The sequence below is a fragment of the Dama dama genome, chromosome 16 (genome assembly GCF_033118175.1).
Source record: "Dama dama isolate Ldn47 chromosome 16, ASM3311817v1, whole genome shotgun sequence".
Classification (NCBI taxonomy): domain Eukaryota; kingdom Metazoa; phylum Chordata; class Mammalia; order Artiodactyla; family Cervidae; genus Dama; species Dama dama.
In genome coordinates, this window is record NC_083696.1 from 37995765 (window position 1) to 38017881 (window position 22117).

At 44.7% G+C, this 22117-nt stretch overlaps 1 non-coding gene across 1 annotated transcript; it reads right to left on the reverse strand.

Moving 5' to 3' along the window:
• Positions 1-20221: 20221 nt before the first annotated feature.
• On the reverse strand, positions 20222-20294 carry TRNAG-UCC (transfer RNA glycine (anticodon UCC)). The gene has a single exon. It is a non-coding gene; the product is annotated as a tRNA-Gly (tRNA).
• Between the last annotated feature and the right edge of the window lie 1823 nt (positions 20295-22117).

The window sequence follows — 22117 nt, forward strand, 5'->3', positions numbered from 1 at the left end:
CCAGTATTCTTGCCTGGAGAATCCCATAGACAGAGGAGCCTGGTGGGCTACAGTCCATGGGGTCACAGAGAGTCAGACATGACTAAGCAACTGAGCACGCACACACACATACTCCAGTATACACCACTGAGTGAATGGGGATTCCTTTTGTTACCCCACAATCTAAACAGCAGACTTACTTTATTATGTTACATCCAACATGAAAATATGAACACACAGGTCACTCAAGAGCCCCACTTTCCAGCTATTATTAGAGCTTGCCAGTGCAACCACACTGAGGAATACGCTGCTTTAAAAGGACTTAAGTGCGGGACTTCCCTGGTAGGTCAGTAGATCAGAACCCATCTGCCAGGGCAGAGGACATAGGTTCTGTCCCTGGAAAGACCCCACATGCTGCAGAGCAATCACGCCCGGGCACCATAACTACTAAGCCTGCGCTCTAGAGCCTGGAAGCCACCACTACTGAAGGCTGAGCACTCCAGAGCCCGTAATCTGCAACAAGAGAAGCCACTGCATGAGCAGCCTGCTCATCACAACTCAAGAGCAGCCCTTGGTTGCTGCAACTAGAGAAAGCCTGCGAGCAGCAGTAAAGACCCAAGGTAGCCAAAAATGAAGAAATAAATAAAACTGTGGTTCTTGAAAAAAAAAATTTTTAATAAAAGGACTCAAAAAATTTAAAAAATAATGAAAGGAGTTAAGTGATAACCGCCTAGGTGTAGTTTGGCTCCTTTTTCACACTTTCTTAACCATTCTTGGTGATTTCATATAACATTAATTTATCCTCAATTTTCATTAAAATGCTTATTTCCTGTCTTACCATGAAATGTTCTCTTCTAATGAAATCATTTCTAGGAAAGAAATGTATCAAGCTATTTGGCATTAAAGCCCTGCGTGGTGCACGGTGGCTGGTGTCCAAGGATTTTTCTGCCCACCCCCAGGGCCCCTCCCTACCCACTCAGCTGTTGGGGGGAAGTCAGTTTCCTCTGAGAGTCAGGACGGCCTTGGCTCTTCTGCCGGGGGAGCCACCACCTCCTGCAAGTGAGGGGCAGAAGGACATTACCTTGCCTGTATGTGACATTATAAGTCTTTCCTTTAAAAAAAAAAAATCAAAAATAGATCTTTTTCTGCTCTCAGATTTTCTAAGAGAAGCCAACAGCGGTTTCATCACTGTCCCCCGAAGCAAACATTTCAGAAAAGTTCCCTCTGGTTCTTTGTCAGTTGCAAAACAAACACCAGAGGTCAATTGCTTCTTTCTCTGGCGACCTCAGCACACAGATGCTCTTGGCCCACACTTACCCGCAAGGCTCTGGACGAGGGGGAGATTTCTGTGGTCTTTGACTTTGCACAGGGGGGTTTTAAGAAGATTTCTACGTTACTTAAAATAATTTAAAAAAAAAAAAAAAAAAGCAGCTTGATAAACCTGTCCTTCTATTGGGGAGAAAAACGTTCTCCTCTACACAGAGGTCAGAGAGAAGCCATATTTCAAGTGTACCACGGGAACCTGGGAACGTGATACTGGGTCGGCCCCATGGACTCCCACCTTCCCCTGGCACCCACACACATTACACTTCTTCACCCCTATCGTGCGTGGACGGTGTAGGCAGAGCAACACGCCTGCAAGAAATGCTCTTGGTTACGAAAAAACCTGGCCACAGGAGAACCCAGCTTTCCACACAGTACAAATAACTGAGACACAAAATTATGTTGTTGAAACGTCCTTAATTCATTAAGATATTTGGCATCTTGGCAAAATCGTGGGTAGGAAATTTCTCTAAGCATCCTCGTTGTGCTGTTGGTATTCCATTAGAAAGCAAAGGTTATCCAAAAAAGAAATAAGAATGAAAGAAAGCAAGGGTTGATTAGAGTCCTTTGGCTGAAGTGATTATCACTCAGTTGTGTTCGACCCTTTGCGATCCCGTGGACTATACAGTCCATGGAATTCTCCAGGCCAGAATACTGAAGTGGGTAGCCTTTCCCTTCTCAGGGGGATCTTCCCAACCCAGGAATTGAGGAGATTAAAATGGGGGGGAAATAAAATAAAACAGGACTTTCCAGAATCTGCAGTTAAAAGTGCTGAAAAATTGTTAAACTTAAGAGCCAAAAATGTTTCCCTCTGATTAGGAAAGCAAATGCATCCAGCTCCCCTTTTGGCCTCACCTAGAGCTGGCTTCTCTGGTGGTTCAAACAGTGTGGTTCAAACAGTGAAGAATCTGGTGGTTCAAAGAGTGGTTCAAACAGTGAAGAATCTGGTTCAAACAGTGTGGTTCAAACAGTGAAGAATCTGGTGGTTCAAACAGTGGTTCAAACAGTGAAGAATCTGGTTCAAACAGTGGTGGTTCAGACAGTGAAGAATCTGCCTGCAAGCAGGAGACATAGGTTTGATCCCTGGGTCAGGAAGATCCCCTGGAGAAAAGGAAATGGCAAGCCACTCCAGTATTCTTGCCTGAGAAATCCCATGGACAGAGGAGCCTGGTGGGCTACAGTCCATGGGGTCACAAAGAGTTGGACACGACTGAGTGACGTTGACTACAGCTGCCAGGCAGGTAGGGGTCTGGGGATGACGCGGGGACAGGCAGAGCTGGACCTGGGCTCAGGAGATCTGTGACAGGAAACCAGACTTTGTCTTAAAGGGAAAAACTGTCCCACAGAACAAGGTTAGAATCTCAGTGTCATCCGTGGACATCTGGCCCGTGGATGGATGATGCTCTCCTTTCAGGTGTGGCCCTAAAGCGTCACTTTGGCCAGAAATGAGAGAAGAGAGAGGGAAAGAGACACATGGAAAGCACCAGGGTCTAATCTGAGGATTCAAAGCTTTCCCAAAATAAAACCACTGTCCACCCCAGATCATGGATGGGTTCACAGTCGAAAACTGAAGCAATTTATCTACTACTTTTCTCCAAAGAGCGATAACGCAAGCAGTTGTTGTTTAGTCACCAAGTGATGTCCCACTCTTTTGGGACCCCTTGGACTGCAGCCCACCAGGCTCTTCTGTCTATGGGATTTTTCATGCAATAATACTGGAATGGGTTGCCATTTCTTCCTCCAGGGGATCTTCCCCATCCAGGGATCGAACCCATGTTTCTTGCATTGGCAGGAGGGTTCTTTACCACTGAGCCGCCAGGGAAGCCCAAGGCAAGCACAGAGGTTTGCAAAATAAGCATGAACAGACTACTGGCATCTTCTCTTGGAAACATCTCACCTAAGGGAAGGCGGAACACTCCTGAAGGCAGCATTCTGAAAACCTCTCTCCACAATTCTTTTCCTTTTTCTCTCTCCTTTTTCAATTTTTCTCTTACTCTTCATCTAATCCCCCTCTAAGATGTGAGCCTCAGAGAACAGGAGAGAGCCCTGATAAGGTCTGGGAAGAAAACCTTGCCAATTTCTGGCCCTGGCCACGGAGTCTGAAGAGTTTTTGAGGCATGAAGTCATTAACCTCTCAGCACCTCTGAGTGTTTAGAGACATGTACTACGTTTATCTCCCATTTTATACCTGGCACAACAGAGGCAAAGCACAGTTTACAGACTTGCCCCTGAATATCGGGAGTCAATAAACAAGCAAGAAACACACACACCCTTCTGCACTCACTACTCACTTCCAATCGACTCATTTATTGTCAAACGCTGGCTTGCTTTGTTTGGTTTTAATCCCCATGCCATTAACATGAGAGCCTGGAACATGTTGGTTTCTTAACAGGTCACAGAACCACACTCATTCAGGATGGAGAGTAAACAGCATCTTATCCTCGGAAGTGGAGACGGGAGGGAGGTCAGGGGAGGGGGAAACCACAGTCACGACCTGGGCAGCAGGAGGCAGGCTGAATACAGAGATCTCGCTGATGGGGCCACAGAATGCAGGCTGGGGTTCTGGCCTGAGATGGTCTGACTGACCTCCACATTATCTCCATCCTCCAGGTCATCTCTTGGTACCAACAAGGGAAGCGTCATTCAGACACCAAATCTTGAACTATTCCTCATTTTGGCCATTGAGCAAACTCCCCTATTCCTCCTTTGATATTAATACCTATCTCCCATACTAAAAATTGTGGCCAAAGATAATGTTTAATTAGGAAAACAGAAAAGAATGCAACCAAGGTAGGATTTAGAGTTAGGCACACCTTCTGCAAATTCCAATTCCACTGCTCAGTGTAGCTATACACCTAGAGGGCAAGTCATGAGGACTCTCAAAGACCCACTTTCCTGTCTGCTATGTGGTGATAACAATGCCTAGCACAGAAAACCACTCTTTAGAATAAAGGCTGAAAGGTGTGTGTACACCTGTTACCATATGCCTGGCACAGTCCAGGAACTCAGAGTTCCTTCATTTCCCATCTTGCATTGAAAAATCAAACTTGAGGGGCTTCCCTGGGGGCTCAGTGGTAAAGACTCTACCTGCAAGCGTGGGGGACGCAGGTTCCATCCCTAGTCTAGGAGGAGCCCACATGCTGCAGAACAGCTGGGCCCACGCGCCGTAACCACAGAACCTGTGCTCCGGAGCCTGGGAGCCTCAACTACTGGGCCCACACGCTGCAACCTCTGAAGCCTGCGTTCCTGGAGCCTGCGCGCTGCAGGAAGAGAAGCCCAAACACTGTCACTAGAGAGTAGCCCCTGCTCACAGAAACCAGAGAAAAAGCCCCAGCAGCAAGGAAAACCCAGCACAGTCATAAATAAATAAACAAAATTTTAAAAAATCAAACAATTAATCTTATCCAACGCCCCTGGTACTTTATCCTGCTGCTGTTATTAACAGCTAAGAAACAGCATTCTACAATAATAAAATTACAGAAAAGGAAGGAAGGATGCCAGGAAAGAAAGAAGAAACGAGGAAGGGAGTAGGGAAAGATGAAGGAAGGAAGGAGTGAACTAGTGCAGCCCTGAGCAGCAGGGCACGCTAGGACTGGATGTGGAGAACGACAGCAGAGCTGGAAATCTTGTTTCCTTTTCTTTTCTTTTTAATTTCTTTATTTTGATTGAGGGATAATTACTTTACAATATTGTGATGATTTTTGCCATACATCAACATGAATCTCGTTTCGTAATACATGCGACTTTGGCGACCTCAGGCAAGGTACTTACCCTCTTCTTTGGCTTTCTTATCTTTAAAATAATAATAATCTTAATAATAATAACACCTACCTCATAAGATTATTTTAAGCATTCAATGTAATAACGGACATGAAGACATCTAGCACAGTGTCGGGCACCTGACAAATGCCAAAAAAAAAAAAAATGCTGATTGAATTTAAATGTCAATTCTAAGATTACTCACATAAGCCCTCCTAGGAAGGATAACTCAGTTTCCTCATCCGAAATAATCAGAAGAGCCAGGCTAGCTCAGAGAGTGTAGTGCAGAATGTCCTAGAGGGACGTGAAAGCCTCATTGTAGAGTTGCAATATTAAGTTGTTCTTATTAAAATAAGCTCACCAGGCTGCATGGGGACAGAATTAAATCCAATCCACCTACAGCAGGGCAGGAAGCAATCAGTCTGCTCCTGAGCAAGGAACAATAAATAATTCAACAAGATGGAGACACTGGGAGTCTTCTGATTTTTCTTCTGGCTGGTGATAAGTCCTGCTCCTAGTTCCAAATCATAAATGGAATATAATTCCACAGACTGAGGAGGAAATAAAGCATGCTGGAAATGCAAGGACATTATGACAATTCTTTTCCTGACTAATTCCAGTCCTCAGTGATCTTTTTCTTGATTTGAATTTCTTTAGTGTTGGGTTTACAGTCCACACGACATCATGACTGAATGAATGATCCGACATCTTGGAATGACTCTCTTTCTACCTTGAGATCATTTTCTTAACAATCATAACTGTTAATATTTATTGACCACTTACTCTGTGCCAGGCATCATTTTATCATTTTATTTTCACAGCAATCCTCCAAATCAGCGCTATCATTATGCTCATTTCAAGGGTAAGGACTGAGGCCCAGAGAGGTTAAGTAGCTGGTCCAGGGTCACATAGCTAACAGTGACATAGCAAAGATCTGACCCCAGACTGTCTGACTCCAGAGCACAGACTCTCTATCCTTCTCTGGCACATATTCCCAGGGTACAAGCATCTCAAAGACCAAAGGCTCACCTTCCACCTAATTTCCTTCCCCATACTTCCTACAATAGCACTGAGAAGGAGAAGGTGTCAAGTAGGGACTTTCGTGGCAGTCCACTGGTTATGACTTTGCCTTCCAATGTAGGGGGTGTGGGTTCGATCCCTGATCTGGGAGGTAAGATCCCACAAGCCTGGGAGGCCAAAAACACAATACATAAAACAGAAGCAATATTGTAATAAACTCAATAAAGACTTAAAAAAGAAACAAAAGTGCCGAGTAGATGACTGGCAAGTTGAGTTCCAAAAAGGTACTCAGAGGCCTCTACTAGAAGACTTCACGTGCACACTTTACCATCTAGGACCACTGCATACAAATACACTAGCCACACACTGCATGACCCCAGAGGGCACTCTTCACACAGATTACAACATGAAGGAACCTGCCAGAACCAAGAGCCGTTTGCCTCTTGCCATTCCAAACCAGAACCATTTCCCAAGCCCTCTTCAGCACTCTCTGCCTAGACTCATCTCCTCTACCTAACAGAAACATTTAGACTTCTGGACATAAGAAGAGAGAGGTTGTGTACACCTTTTATATATCAATGCCTTGCGTGCAGAAGACGTGATGAATACGTGTTACAGAAAAGGAAGTTCTGACTACTTATCATTTTTCTACATCAGAAAATGAGTTGCCGCTTTGACTGCTTCCTTCTTTGATCAAATATAAACTCTCCACTGATCAAGAACACATGATCATGGATCTATTTTTATTTAGATCAAACTTATCAAATTATGTCATAATACTTGGTGCCAGTACAAAGTGAAAGTGTTACGTGCTCAATCATGTCTAACTCTTTGTGACCCCATGTACTGTAGATTGCCAGGCTCCTCTGTCCCTGGAATTTTTCAGGCACGAATACCGGAGTGAAAAAAAAAAAAAAAAGAATACTGGAGTAGGTTGAAATTTCCTACTCCAGGGGATCATCTCAACCCAGGGACTGAATTCAGGTCCCCTGCATTACAGGCAGATTCTTTACCATCTGAGCCACCAGGAAAGCCCCTTCTTAGTATTAATACATGACCAACATTTCCAATCTAGTGTGGGGGGACACCATTTAAAAGAAACAATATATTTGCTTCAAGAATACTCTTTCTTCTCCAACCAACCTCCCCGTGATGCATACACACACAATAGCATTTAGAGTTATAATCATTTGACTGTTAATATAATCACTGGTGAATGTCGGTCATAAATACTCAGCGCTAACGGGGTCAGATTCCCTGGTGGACTCTGAGGAATGTGCCTGGTGGATGGTGGAGGGGAGCCACTTTTCCAGGGAAATTCAGGGGGATTAACCACCCATCTGAACCTCCATGGCCTTTCCAACAACACCAACACTCTCTTCCGGCCGGACTGGACAAGTCCCACTTTCCTTCGACTGGAATTTACCACTTACTACAGCCTCTTGGCAAAAGTACTTCAACTTTTATTGTTGGGAGCTGCACAGGGCACATAAAATCACCATGCTTCTCTCTTAGGACTTAAGAAAGCAGGAAGACAAAGGGAAGCTTTTAGTCTTGGTAAATTGAGGTTTTGAAACTGTTTTCATGAGACTCACTCAGAAAAATTCTCTGTTTATTGACCACTGCAGGGCTATAGCCATGCCAGAAGCTGTCGAAACAGCAAACTGAAAAGGAAGCAGCATAAAAATGAAATCACACCACCACAAGTATCTACTGAATGTGCGTGTGTGCTAAGTTGCTTCAGTCCCGTCCAACTCTGTGATCTTATGGACTGTAACCCACCAGGCTCCTCTGTCCATGAGGATTCTCCAGGCAAGAATACTAGAGTGGGTTGCCATGCCCTCCTCCAGGGGATTTTCCTGACCCAGGGATCAAACCCACACCTCTTATGTCTCCTGCATTGGCAGGCAGTTTCTTTATACCACTAGTGCCACTGGGGAAGCCCATCACTGAGCATCTACTAACAACTGTGCTCTTTGCTGTGCGGTGCTGTGATTAGTCACTCAGTCGTGTCCAACTCTTTGCAACCCCATGGACTGTAGCCTGTCAGGCTCCTCTGTCTATGGGGATTCTGCAGGCAAAAATATTGGAGAGGGTTGCCTCCAGGGGATCTTCCCAACCCAGGGAGTGAACCCTGGTCTCCTGCATTGCAGGCAGATTCTTTACCATCTGAGCCACAAGGGAAGCCCAAGAATACTGAAGTGGGTAGCCTGTCCCTTCTCCAGGGGAACTTTCTGACCCAGGAATCAAACCAGGGTCTCTTGCATTGCAGGTGGATTGTTTGCCGGCTGAGCCACCCAAGAAGCCCAACAATTGTTCTCAGAGGGAAAAAAGTATGGTTCCTGGAATCAAGATGCTTGTAATCAGGCCAGAGAGTAAAGGCTAATAAATACAGAACAGTGAAAGAGAGAATCGGTATATAATTAAGCACAACGTTAGGTGACTGGAGAAGGAAATGGCAACCCACTCCAGTATTCGAGCCTGGAAAATCCCATGGACAGAAGAGCCTTACAGGCTACAGTCCATGGGGTCACAAAGAGTCAGACACGACCAAGCACATAAGACTCATATTAGCTGTGAAAAATACCGTTCGTAGCTTGATAGGGATTGCATTGAATCTATAGATTGCTTTGGGTAGAATAGCCATTTTGACAATATTGATTCTTCCAATCCATGAACACGGTATGTTTCTTCATCTGTTTGTGTCCTCTTTGATTTCTTTCATCAGTGTTTTATAGTTTTCTATGTATAGGTCTTTTGTTTCTTTAGGTAGATATACTCCTAAGTATTTTATTCTTTTTGTTGCAATGGTGAATGGTATTGTTTCCTTAATTTCTCTTTCTGTTTTTTCATTGTTAGTACATAGAAATGCAAAGGATTTCTGTGTGTTCATTTTATATCCTGCAACTTTACTATATTTATTGATTAGCTCTAGTAATTTTCTGGAAGAGTCTTTAGGGCTTTCTATGTAGAGGATCATGTCATCTGCAAACAGCGAGAGTTTCACTTCTTCTTTTCCTATCTGGATTCCTTTTACTTCTTTTTCTGCTCTGATTGCTGTGGCCAAAACTTCCAACACTATGTTGAATAGTAGTGGTGAGAGTGGGCACTCTTGTCTTGTTCCTGATTTCAGGGGAAATGCTTTCAATTTTTCACCATTGAGGGTGATGCTTGCTGTGGGTTTGTCATATATAGCTTTTATTATTAGCTGGCTTCCACCAAAAACAACCTGCACTTCCACTGTCTTCCGTTTTGTCCACTCTCCATACCGCGGGCAGAGTTACCCTGCCACAAGACAAGTCTAAGGGCATCACTTCCTGTTTAAAGCACTGCAATGGCTCCACCTCTGATGAAGCCCACATTTCTCACCATGGTCTTAAAGGCCATTCAGGATGGAGCCTCTGCTTACCTCTGGGGTCTCATTTCTCCTCACTCTCCTTCCTCCCTGGTCCTCTATCTATGCCAGAACTTTGCACCATTTCCAACACATTCAGAAGTAAGACATCACTCCCATATCCTTTGTTCCTTCCCCAGCACACCTCTCACTCCTGCTGATCCCCCTGCCTGGAACATGTACACACACAGGTACACAGTGGTCTTGCTGACCACTGCCCATCCTTCAAGTCTCAGCTCAAACATCACTACCCACTGGGGCCGCTCCTGTTGCTCCCACCACCGCCTCTGATCCTCCTACTTCACAGGAGTTAATGTGCCGTATTGTAAGTATTTGTCTAACTGGCTGTTGCCACCATTTTACTTTAAGACCTATGAGGCAAGGAATCAGGTTTGTCTTAATTCACACAGTATTCCTTCCTCCTCGAACAACGCACATTTTAGGAATCCCCTGGTGGTCCAGTGGTTAAGATTCTGAGCTTCCAGAGCAGGCAGCACAGTTTCCATCCCTGTTGGGGAACTAAGATCCCACATGCCAAGCAGTACAGCCAAAAAAAAAAAAAAAAAAAGGAAAGAAAGAAACAATGCACATTTAAGTGTTCATTCAATAGGTTTCAATGAACCTGTACTGTGGCTAGTTAGACAAAATGAAGATTAATAAGGACCAGAATACAAAGAAAGGAATACTGCACGGAGGAGATACTACTTAACTTGGATGTTATAGGTGAGTAAGATTTTGGAAAGGGCGAAAGGAGGTGAAATTATGGTCAATAATATAGTGAAATACTTTCAACTACATCCAACAGCTGGAAGGTATTCAATTAATTGTAAACTAATGAAGAAAAGCTTTTTCATACCTAGACAGTATATGAGAAAGCAGAGACATCACTTGGCCTACAAAGGTCCATATAGTCAAACCTGTGGTTTTTCCAGTAGTCACGCACGGATGTGAGAGGTGGACCACAAGGAAGAGGTGGACCACTCAAGAATGGATGCTTTTGAATTGTGGTGCCGGAGAAGACTCTTAGGGGTCCCTTGAACAGCAAAGAGATCAAAACAGTCAATCCTAAAGGAAATCAACCCTGAATATTCACTGGAAGGACTGATGCTGAAGCTGATCCTCCAATACTTTGGCCACCTGGTTCGAAGAGCCAACTCATTGAAAAAGACCCTGGTGCTGGGAAAGACTGAAGGCAGTAGGAGAAGGGGGTGCTGGAGGTGAGATGGTTGGATGGCATCACCAACTCAGTGGACATAAATCTGAGGAAACTCCAGGAGACAGTGAAGGACAGGGCAGTCTGGTGTGCCATAGTCCATGGGTTTTCAAAGAGTCGGACATGCCTTAGTGACTGAACAACAACAAATGAATAAACAGATTAATGAATTAAAAAACAAGTTTATGAATAGCTTTCTTGATGAAAGGAACAAAAAAAACATGAATTAAAGGTGTTTTTCTGAAAACATAAAACTAGTGCTATTTATCAACATCCCCAAACATATTGTAACAGAGCATGTGAATGGAGGTGGAACTTATCAAGACTCAGGTTATCAAGTAACCAGCATGTTCCATGTCCCACGTCATTTCTGACATCCCCAAGCCTACTTCCACCTGGATGTTTTTTTTTATTACTTTTAAGAGGTCCAGGAATCCAGAAAAAAAATGGCTTCCAGTTGCCTTTGGACTTTGTATACATTCACTGAGTTTTTTTCATGTTCTGGCCTTAAAACAGAAAGAAATGCAGTGTTTCTACCAACAATATATCCAGCACATGCTAGACTGACAGTTATTCCAAAGCCAATCTCCAGAACATTTGTCAGACATGATAGGTTCTGAGTTTTACCCTCTTCTCAAATGCTGTGGATTATCATGGAATTTTTGTATTTGGTTTGCAATTCTCCTGACTAGAAGTCCTGATTAATAGGGGACATGAAGCCTTGTTTAGAAAAATTCAATACATTATGCTCTAGTCGAAGACATCCTGAGCAACTCTTTTGCAAACTCCACATTGTAATGTTCACATTGACTCCCTCCTCTGGGGGTTTGAGGGGCCAGGAGTTGAGAAAGGGGGGTGGCGGGTGAAAAGAAAGAAACCAGCCTCTTGGCAGCTTCTCAACAATAGCTCCAGCTCCCCATCCCCTCCAAAAAAAAAACTTTTTTTTTTCATAGTTGCTCTAACCAAGAAAATATGCATAGCTTCCTGACAGATTGGATAATGCGGAGATTTGAGAAAATTGTGCAATTTGCCTTATTTTTAGTTCACCCCCAAATGCTCTGGGTACAAGGACAGCTTCCATCCACACATAATAGTAGTTTCATTTTCTTAAACTGCGAGTGGGACCAGGCAGCAATGGTAGTACGTACTAGGCTGCCTCAGTCGTGCCCAACTCTTTGCAACCCTGTGGACGAGGCCCACCACGTTACTCTGTCCATGGGATTCTCCAAGCAAGAATACTAGAGTGGGTTGCCATGCCCTTCTCCAGGGGATCTTCCCAACCCAGGGATCGAACCCATGTCTCTTAAGTCTCCTGCATAGGCAGGCAGGCTCTTTACCACTAGCACCACCTGGGAAGCAGAGGCTTTTTTTTTTTTTTAAGGCAAGGGACATCGCAATGACACCCAATCTTGTTTGGGGACTGCCCCCTCTTGGTCCCTGCTCAACCGGAGTCAATCAATCCCAGCAGGAGAACCAGCTGACCCAGCTTCACTGAGATGAGATATTCCTGGACAACACAAGGAAGCCTTCCAACTTGTACGTTGGAGAATCAGAAGGAACCAGAATTCTGGCTGGCGGTTGCCAAGAAACTCTATATGATGCAGGTGCAAATCATTTTTCCCCCTCTTTTAAATTCAGACTCATTAAAATATGTATTTTGCAAGGGGATTAAATTCAAACATCTGGGAAAGCGGGGGGATATATCCACAACTCCTGAACTACTTTTTTTCACTTAGTTTCAGACTTTGATTGTCCCGTTTCTTAGAGGCAGCGGGTGAGAGGCTGCTTGCCCGGTGGGATGACAGAAAAGGGCAAGAAGAGAGTTAGAAAATGACTTCCAAGGGCCCCAGACTTCAACAGCAGCCGTAATTGTGGGAAAGTAACCCGAAGATGCCAAACAACAGGAAATTACCAGAAGAATCTGTCAGCACAATCAGCTGCTATTTTCATTGTTCTTTGGCAAATTTATACACAGTCGGGAACACCTGGGCTGGCCTGAAGCCCAGGTTTGACTAATTGCCAGGGGAGAGGAGTCGTCATTTGTCTTCGAAGGGATTTCCTCCGTTCGCTCCTCAAAACATGTGGTTTCACTTTTCCCCTCTCTCCGCAGGAAATGGCAGGACAGTGAGACGCAAAATAAATGAGTTCACTTCCAAGAGGTTGCCTCCTAAGAGGCCACTCCAAAAATAACTGTCTTGTGAGAGGTTGTTAATAACCAAGATTCTATAGACTGTCCTCAGAAAACAACATTTCAAAGGCACAATGATTTCCACCCCCAGCCCCTTTCCTTCCAAACACAGCGCACATTAAAAATAAAAGTCATGGGAGACGAGAGAAGTAATCAAGTTTTCTGGATAGAGTGATTGTCACTCCTCTCGCTCCTCTGCAAGACCCCTCTCATTGGAGGGTAACCTCACCCAAAGCGCTTCCCTGACAAGTGAAAGGTGGAATTGGAATAGTAAGTGATGTCAGTCTCTCTTGCTCTTCCTTGCTGCCCATCACCCCCTTCCCTCTGACACACAGCATCTCAGCCTCCCCGGGGGGACCACGGGGCGATGCCTAAGACATGGACTGAGCCCTGTTCACCTCGGCTGCCCTGCGCCTGGCATGGGGTTGGTGCTAGTCAGTATCATCGAATGAAGAACGCTGGGCGGGTTGCAGGAGTCACCTGCTTTGTGGCAAGCTTCCCAGGAGTGGGTGTCGATATTTTTCAATTTCTTGAACTTCAAGAGATCACCTTTTTACAAAAACCACCTGCCAGAGTGACAGCCTCTTTCCATAGTTTTATACACACACAACTTCTGCTTTATACCTCCTCACATTATTTCAGACTCTTTCCAAGATACCGTACTTGGGTAGCAAAGTCATCTTTTATATCCCTTCTTGGAGGCAACAGAGCCTTCTCACTTAATTGCCTAGTATTTTAAACATGCTGATTGGGAAATGTCACGGGGACAGCACGTTTCCAATTGAAATGTACATCCGCCTTTGGTGAGTCTCACCTGCATTGCGCCCAACCTCTCCACTGATTTAGGGGTTCTGGCGTCACGTCAGCAAAGAATCAACTGCTTTTCCTTTCTTTCCCTTCTTGCGTTTTTCAGGCATTGAGAGCAGGCAGCAGATCATTACTACCCCCGGTGAAGCCAGCAACATTTGGGTTTGATTTGCTTTCAGTCACAGACCCCTTTCTCAAAGTCGAGCGGCACTGTAATTCTAAACTGACCCACCTTCCCCCTGCAAAGGTGAAAAAATGTTATGGAGCTTTTTACAACCCACAGCCCATCATTTATGCCGAAACACTGGGAGAGTTCAGACTTGGCTTATTTTCGCTAACTCAGAGCTGTTTTGACATGTTTATTTGTTTAATTTGTTTATTTTGACTAGCTCTGATTATAATTGGCAGCAGTGTGTAGCATTAACATTAGACAGTGTCTTAGACTTGTCTGTTGCAATAATGCAAAAAGAATGTGAAGGAAAATCTACCCACTGCGTAACAATGGCAGGCAAGCAGGAAACCTACAAAAGAGCTCTTCCACACAAAAAAAGAAACATAACCTCAGTTTTCAATTTTATTTAAAAATTTACACAACTGTACAAAGGATATTTGAGCACTAATTATTTCCTTTATTCAATAAGTCTGCCCCTCTGCTAAGAGACTTAGACAACAGTGACTAAAAGTGGAATTATTTTAAACTCTAACCTTTGGAATTTGTTTTTTTGAGATTTTTAAAAAATTGTTCTGCTCTCTGGGCTCTTTAACAAATCAAAGCACAATAATTATTTGATAATGTTGTTGTACTATTGGGATGATCACATGGTATCCAATGCAGTTTATGGTTGAAGATATACTTTCTGAATTCTTTGACTTAGACTCCCTGAACAATGAAATCTCCATCACAAACAGAGAGGCTTATCTAAATTAGGCAATGTCCCCTGGATTTTTCTCATATTTGCCAAAACAATGGTCATATCACCTTAGCTTCCTTCTTGGGGCCTGCAATGGTCTACACAAAGCCCATTTCACTGGGCTGATCCACACTCTGTATGTATAAAAATATATATAATCCATTTTTAAAGGAAAAAAAAAATCTGTGTTCATTGTTCAGCCAGACCACACGTGGAAGTCCCGGTGTCCTTTACAAGCATGAGTCCTTAAGCTAGTTAACAGCATCTTGTTCCACCAGCCTCATCTCCTTGCCCAGAGCTGAAAGCTGTTTGTTCTCCTAGGCACAAACTGTAGGGGCATCTGGCCACAGTTCCTTAAAGGAGACAATTAGGAGTCAGTTCATCTACATATTCTACTGCCAATTATGCACAGAGCACAAACATGCTCTGCTCACATTTATTATCCCATAAATATTTTCCCCATGCGCAGTATGGTACATTGCTGTCTGTGATCCTGACTTGGAACACCATATGCGCTCTGAGACTGGGGCCAAGTTCAGGTTGCCGACTCTACGCCAAGCAGCCCAGGGGTCTCTGTTATGGAATATTTGCTCTAAGAAGCCTGGAGACTCTGGACCACTGATTCCTCAGCTTCCATTTCCCTTTAGCTTAAATCAGACTTCTGTGGGGGCAAGAAACCCCACCCTAAGAGCACAGAAGCAGCCACAGTTGCACTTCCCCTGAGGGGTTCTCCTCCTGGGCTGTGTCTGAGGAACCAGCTCATGCTTCTGAAGGGAACGGGGAAGATGGATTTCTCTTAGGAGGCACTGGAGTATTCTTCTCAGGAGACCATAAGGGTATTATTTTTCTCCCCCAACTTCACTGGCAAATAAAGAAATAGTGCAGGGCACAGGCCATTAATTCAAGAATCAGTTTAAAAAAAATACAGTATGTGACTTCCCTGGTGGTCCAGTGGTTAGGAATCCACCTGCCCGTACAGGGGACATGGGGTGGATCCCTGGTCTGGGAAGATCCCACACACTACGGGGCAACTAAGGCCACGTGTCACAGTGACTGAGCCGAACAACAAGAGAGGCCACCACGACGAGGAGCCCGAGCACCACAACTTCAGAGCAGCTCCCGCTCGCCCCAACTAGAGAAAGCCCAGCACAGCAGTGAAGACCCGGTGCAGGCAAATAAATTAACTTAAAAAATACAATATGGATATAAACATCCAACTTGCTAGGAGACTAGATCTTAATCCCTCCCACGACAAAAAGGAAATAATTATAGGATGAGATAGAGCTGTTAGTTTACACTCCAATGACAATCATGTTGCAATACATACATGTGTCAAACCAACCGATTGTATGCCCTAAACGTCCTCAACCTTATTTTCAAACATATTTCTATTTAAAAATATATATATATATATGGAAAAAGAAAGAACATGCAAGGTGCTGCCTTTCCCAAACTGCATTCTGAGTTTTCTCAAGAGTAGCACAGAGCGGGTATACAAGAAGGACAGGAGTCTCAGGCTGGCAGTGTACAGTGCCCACCAGATTCTCAGACACTGGCCCCATACCCCGAGTGCCTCTTCACTATGCTAGACCCTTGTGGGATGAAAAGTCATCCAGCCAAGCCTCCAGAAGAGCTGGGTTAAGGGGAAGAGAGAAGAGGGGCCAATGGCAAATGCACAGCAGCTCAGTATTTGGTGAAAACAGCCCAGACAGAAACATGCATATATATGGCTGAGTCCCTTTGCTGCTCACTGGAAACTATCTCAACATTGTTAATTGGCTATACCCCAATACAAAGTGTTTTTGGTGTTAAAAAATAAAATTACATTAAATTTTTTAAAATAAAGTATATTTAAAAAAAAAAAAAAAACAGCCCATACAAAGATCAAAACATAGTCATTCCTATTTCTCAGGTTTGATGTATCGGCAGGTCTGACAGTGAAGAGCTACTGTCTGGTCAAGGAACTCTGATAGCCTGGATCCTCAAGGAAAGTCAACCAGGGGCTCCAGACCTTTAAAGGACATATAATAAGCATTGAAAAGAGAAGGGTTTACAATGTAACACTGACTTAACTTCTTGCTTCTTAGAACTGAAATGCCTCACTCACTCCCTGGGTACTGGATTACCTGGAACCTCACCACATGTCAAGTTCTGTCCTGTCTCTGCCACCATCTTAGGAGAATGAGCCAGGACATAAAGATAAAGCAGTCAGCCTACATCCAGAAGCACAGGCATGAGTGGGAGACCCTTCCTTTGCACTGAAGAAAAATGACACAGCCCAAGATTTATAACAAGGAACAAGAGAAAGCCCCTTCCACCCTGTAACAATTTACTGCCACCATATCATCACCAGTGCTAACAGGAGCGTGATGGGAGGTGAGTCAGATATTCGATCTCCGATTTCCACTCCGCCCCCATTTTACTAGGTACCTAAGAAAGTGGGCTTTGCTGGTGACTCAGTGGTGAAGAATCTACCTGCCAATGCAGGAGATTCAGGTTGGATCCCTGGGTTGGGAAGATCCTCTGGAGAAGGAAATGGCAACCCACTCCAGTATTCTTGCCTGGAGCATCCCAAGGACAGAGGAGCCTGACAGACTACAGTCGGGTGTAAAAGAGTTGGACACTACAGAATGACTAAACAACAACAAAGATTAAGCACTTGCCTTATCTGTTCTTTATTTTTCTCCAGGAGTTCAGTTGCTCAAATTACTTCTAGTTTCTTGGAAGAGAAACGTGTCATGCAGACAAAGTGCTATTCTTATTACCTATCTCAAAGGGCGTGCTTCAATTTGTTAATATGAATTGGGTTGACTTTCCTTGTGGTTACACTAAGTAATGAAGCATGGGCCATAAGTGTTTTTAAGCTCCTTCGATATAGAGGTTATATAAATACAAAGCAATATTGAAATGAAACTTCTTCAGGGCGTTTGCCAAGGGACCCAGTGTTTAGGAATATCTTACAGGAGAAGATTAAATGAGGGATAGTGTAATGAAGTCTTACTGCTGGAGGTTCCATGAGGGCCAGTTTCAAATCCCGATGGACGTCTGGGTGATTTAGAATACAGAGAGCGACCAGTAACGGGTGAACCTGAAGAAGAGTTTTAAAACCATTTCACGGTCTGCCAGGGTAGTTTCTATAAGGCTTGGGAGATTTCCCAAACTCATTACACTGAAAATTATCAAGACGAACGGAATCCTTCAGGATGATAAGATCTTATATATTTTCACCTTAAAAAAAAAAAAAAGTATTCCCTCTTCTAATCAGCAGGTAAAAACCTCTGACTATGAGAAATCAGATTCCTTTGCAATGAGCAGAAGTTCTTGGAGTCTGCTGCCAGGTCATTTTAAGATACACAAAAGGTGCATCCAAGCAACTTGAACAATTGTCCTCATAGAAGGAAAGTAGCAAGTACCCTCTGGCCAGGACTATGAATGTTAGGGAGCTTGTTCCAGAACTGAGAGGATGGACTCGCCTACAGTTTTCCAAGCTCCAACCCTGAAGTCCTCCCCCGCCCTAAATATCCCCTGCCACACGCACAGCAAGGGAAGATAATGGGACACTGTGACACTTCTTCCAATGTCATATGTCCTGGTGTCCCGTTATAAAGAAAGTTGAGAACACCAATGTAGCTAATGAAGAAAATAATGAAAAATATATACTTAATAAAGCACCTTATAAACAAAAATAGAATAGCTAGAAAAATACATAAAAAATAACTGTTTAAGCTAAAAAGTAAAACAAACACTTGATGGGGAAACCAGAAACCTGACTTCCACCCCATGCATTTAGCACTTTACAGGTGATCGTAGATAAGGCACTTAATTCTTTCTGGGCCAAGACATCTGCATCTGGAGAATCAGTACAACTAATCACTCCTTCCCTTAAATGGCTTCCCTGATGGCTCAGCAGGTAAAGAACCTTCCTGTAATGCAGGCGATGCAGGAGACCGGGTTCAATCCCTGGGTTGGGAAGATCCCCTGGAGGAGGAAATGGCAACCCACTTCAGTATCCTTGCCTGGGAAATCCCATGGACAGAGGAGCCTGGGGGGTTACAGTTCATGGGGTCGCAAAGAGTCAGACATGGCTGAGCATACTAGGACACATACAACGTGGGGCAAAGCAGGAAATGGGAATGACATGCTATGGAACATGTAAAGTTGTTACATATACAGTAAGTCTCCTACATACGAACAAGTTTCATTCCAAGAGCATATTCGTAAGTCCAACACAGTTAGCCTAGGTACCCAACTAACACAATTGGCTATATAGTACTGTACTATCATAGGTGTATAATACTTTTCACACAAATAATATAAACAAATGCAAAAATAAAACATTTTAACCTTACAGTGCGTGCTCAGCTGCTTCAGTCATGTTCGACTCCTTGCGACCCCATGGACTATGGGGGTCCATGGCTGATTACATCCTGGCTGATTCTTCTAAGATGTTGGCAGAGACAGCACAGACTCTGTGTGGCACGAGGCTCCTCTGTCCGTGGGATTCTCCAGACAAGAATACTGGAGTGGGTTGTTATTCCCTTCTCCGAGATCTTCCCAACCCAGGGTTCAAACCTGGGTCTCCTGCATTGCAGGTGGACTCTAGTCTGAGTCACCAGGGAAACCCATTCTATAAGGCTATATTAATACAAAGAAGTGTTATATGATTCAGTTTGCAATTATATTCAATTTGATTCAACAGATGTTGCAGACAAGTCCCTGCTGTGAAGAATCAGGGCGGCCCCACCCGTGAGTCTCCTGAATATTCGCACTCTTAGCATTCAGGCAGCCTCCCTTAGCCTCTTCTTTCTCCTCCTTTGTCCTTCATACTGGCCTCTCCAGCCTCTCCTGCTGGTCCAGACCCTTTGGAACTTGCACAGTCCAGCTCAAGTTCTCCACTAAACAGACACTGCCCTGGGGGTGTCCCCTGACCCCTGCTCTGAGCTGCAGTCCAGGGGATTTGACAACTATGCATCCATCAGTCAGCCAGCCTGTGGCCCCTGGGACTTCCCAAAGGTCAGAATCTGACTCTTAGAGTGCCCCACACACCCTGGGCAGAGAGCTGGGTGAGTGGCCACTGACCCCAAGGCAGAAGGCTATGGGGGTTCCCGCTGGGGTTGTCTCAAATGGCGACCTACATCATGAAAATGTTCCATCACTTTTCCACTCAGTCTTTCTCCCTCTTCCTTTCTGGTCTTCTTTTTCTTCTTTAATTCTCTTTTCCCTTCTTCTTCTTCTTCTTTTTTTTTTTTTTTTTTTAACATTTATTTATTTGGCTGTACCAGGAGATGAGTCCTGGGTGTTCATTGGAAGGACTGATGCTGAAGCTGAAACTCCAATACTTTGGCCACCTCATGCGAAGAGTTGACTCACTGGAAAAGACCCTGATGCTGGGAGGGATTGGGGGCAGGAGGAGAAGGGGATGACAGAGGATGAGATGGTTGGATGGCATCACTGACTCAATGGACATGGGTTTGGGTAAAGTCTGGGAGTTGGTGATGGACAGGGAGGCCTGGCGTGCCGCGATTCATGGGGTCACAAAGAGTCGGACACGACTGAGCGACTGAACTGAACTGACCAGGTCTTAGTTTCAGCACACGGGTTCTTCACTTGCGGCGTGCGGGATCTAGTTCCCTGACCAGGGATCGAGCCTGGGCCCCCTGCATTGGAAGAACAAAGTCTTAGCCACTGGACCACCAGGGAAGTCTCTCCTTCCTCCTTCCCCTAAGTGACAGGCCAGCCAGTGGTACCAGCACATATACCAACCAACACATCACACTCACGGTCAAAGAGCTTCAGACTATTTCAAACTTGCTACGTGGCTCCATCAAGAAGCTGCTCTTTTATCTTCCCACCCACTTGTTTCAACTCCTCCTCAGCAGTTCTTTTTGTTTTTATAACAATATCGTCGACTAAGTCCCAGGAGAGCATCAGCCCTGGCAGGCCTCCGCTGTTGCTGTTCAGTGGCTCAGCCGTGTCCGCCTCTTTGTGACCCCATGGACTGCAGCACACCAGGCTTCCCACTCCCTATCTCCCAGAGTTTGCCCAAACTCAGGTCCATGAGTGGGTGATGCCGTCCAACCATCTCATCCTCTGTCGTCCCCTTCTCCTCCCGCTTTCAATCCTTCCCGGCATCTCTTCCAATGAGTTGGCTCTTCACATCAGGTGGCCGAAGTATTGGAGCTTCAGCTTCAGCATCAGTGCTTCCAATGAACACCCAGGACTGATCTCCTTAGGATGGACTGGTTTGATCTCCTTACTGTCCAAGGGACTCTCGAGAGTCTTCTCCAACACCACCGTTCATAAGCACCAGTTCTTCGCGGCTCAGCCTTTTTTATGGTCCAAATCTCACCTCCATACGTGACTGCAGACCTTAGTGCTGGCCCTTTACAACCCAGACTGTCTCCCCCAGGATCAGGAAGCCCCTAGACATTACTCACTCTCTTCTCACACCTCCCACAAAACCTCACACTGCCCCCTTGCTGGCCAAACCAAGCCAGGAGTCACTGACCTTCCCAAGGCCAGGGGATCAGGTCAAATTGTTGTTGGTGAGTAGGTGGCAAATGATTTCATACCCAGCAAGGCTGCCTATTCAATTCTTCTTCATTGAATCAAACCAACAAGAACAACAAAAAAGACTTTCAAAGAGCAGCAAACCCTCTTACATAAAAGAGAATGGGGACAGTGTTGCTTGGCACTTTCCCTCAGAGGCTAAAAAACAGGAGTGACAATATATACACAAATCTATGCTTTGTACGGGCTTCCTTGGTGGTTCAGACAGTAAAGAATCTGCCTGCAATGAAGGAGACCTCTGAAAAACACAGCTGAACTTCAAGTTATAGGATAAGTGCAAAGGGTTAGAAGGTAAGGTCTAAACAGCCAACAATCAGCCATCTCTTAAGCAAAATTCTTGGTACTGTTCCATGCAATAGAGGGGATTTTAAACTTCAGCAGCTTAGAGGTGAAGTTCAGCCAGGAGCCGGGAGGTAGGCATAGATGGCTCTCTGTTGCCATCTAGTGGATGAGCGCTGCGTGATCTCAAGTGTCTTCACTGAACTGATTTAGTGCAGAAACTTCAGCCTCCATCACGTTATCGCCTCTAAAGAATTACCAAAGCTTCCAGAATGATCCTCTACTACCCCTAATCCTCCCACCTCCCCTCATTAGCTGCCTCTGTTTATCTTTCAGATAAAGGGATATTGGCTGGCCTCTCCTTGTTGACGGAAAAACTCAATACTTGGCCCTTGCACCAAGTCTTCAGTTCCCCTAATTGGTTTAAAAGATGGGAAAGAGGAGTGTGGAGAGAGAAGAAATGAGAACCAGGGAGAAAGTGAGCGACTCAGGCTTCAGCTGAGTACCAAATGGGAAATAAGCCCTTTTATGGACTCATTTGGCCTCAGTCCTACAAAGGCTTCTTAATTGAGGGAGGAAGCAGACGGAAAAGGCAGTTTTAAGTGACATTCGATTCTTCCTGAGGAATGCTAAGGTTTGTTGCTGATCTGGAGCACAGATAACAGGGACTCTCA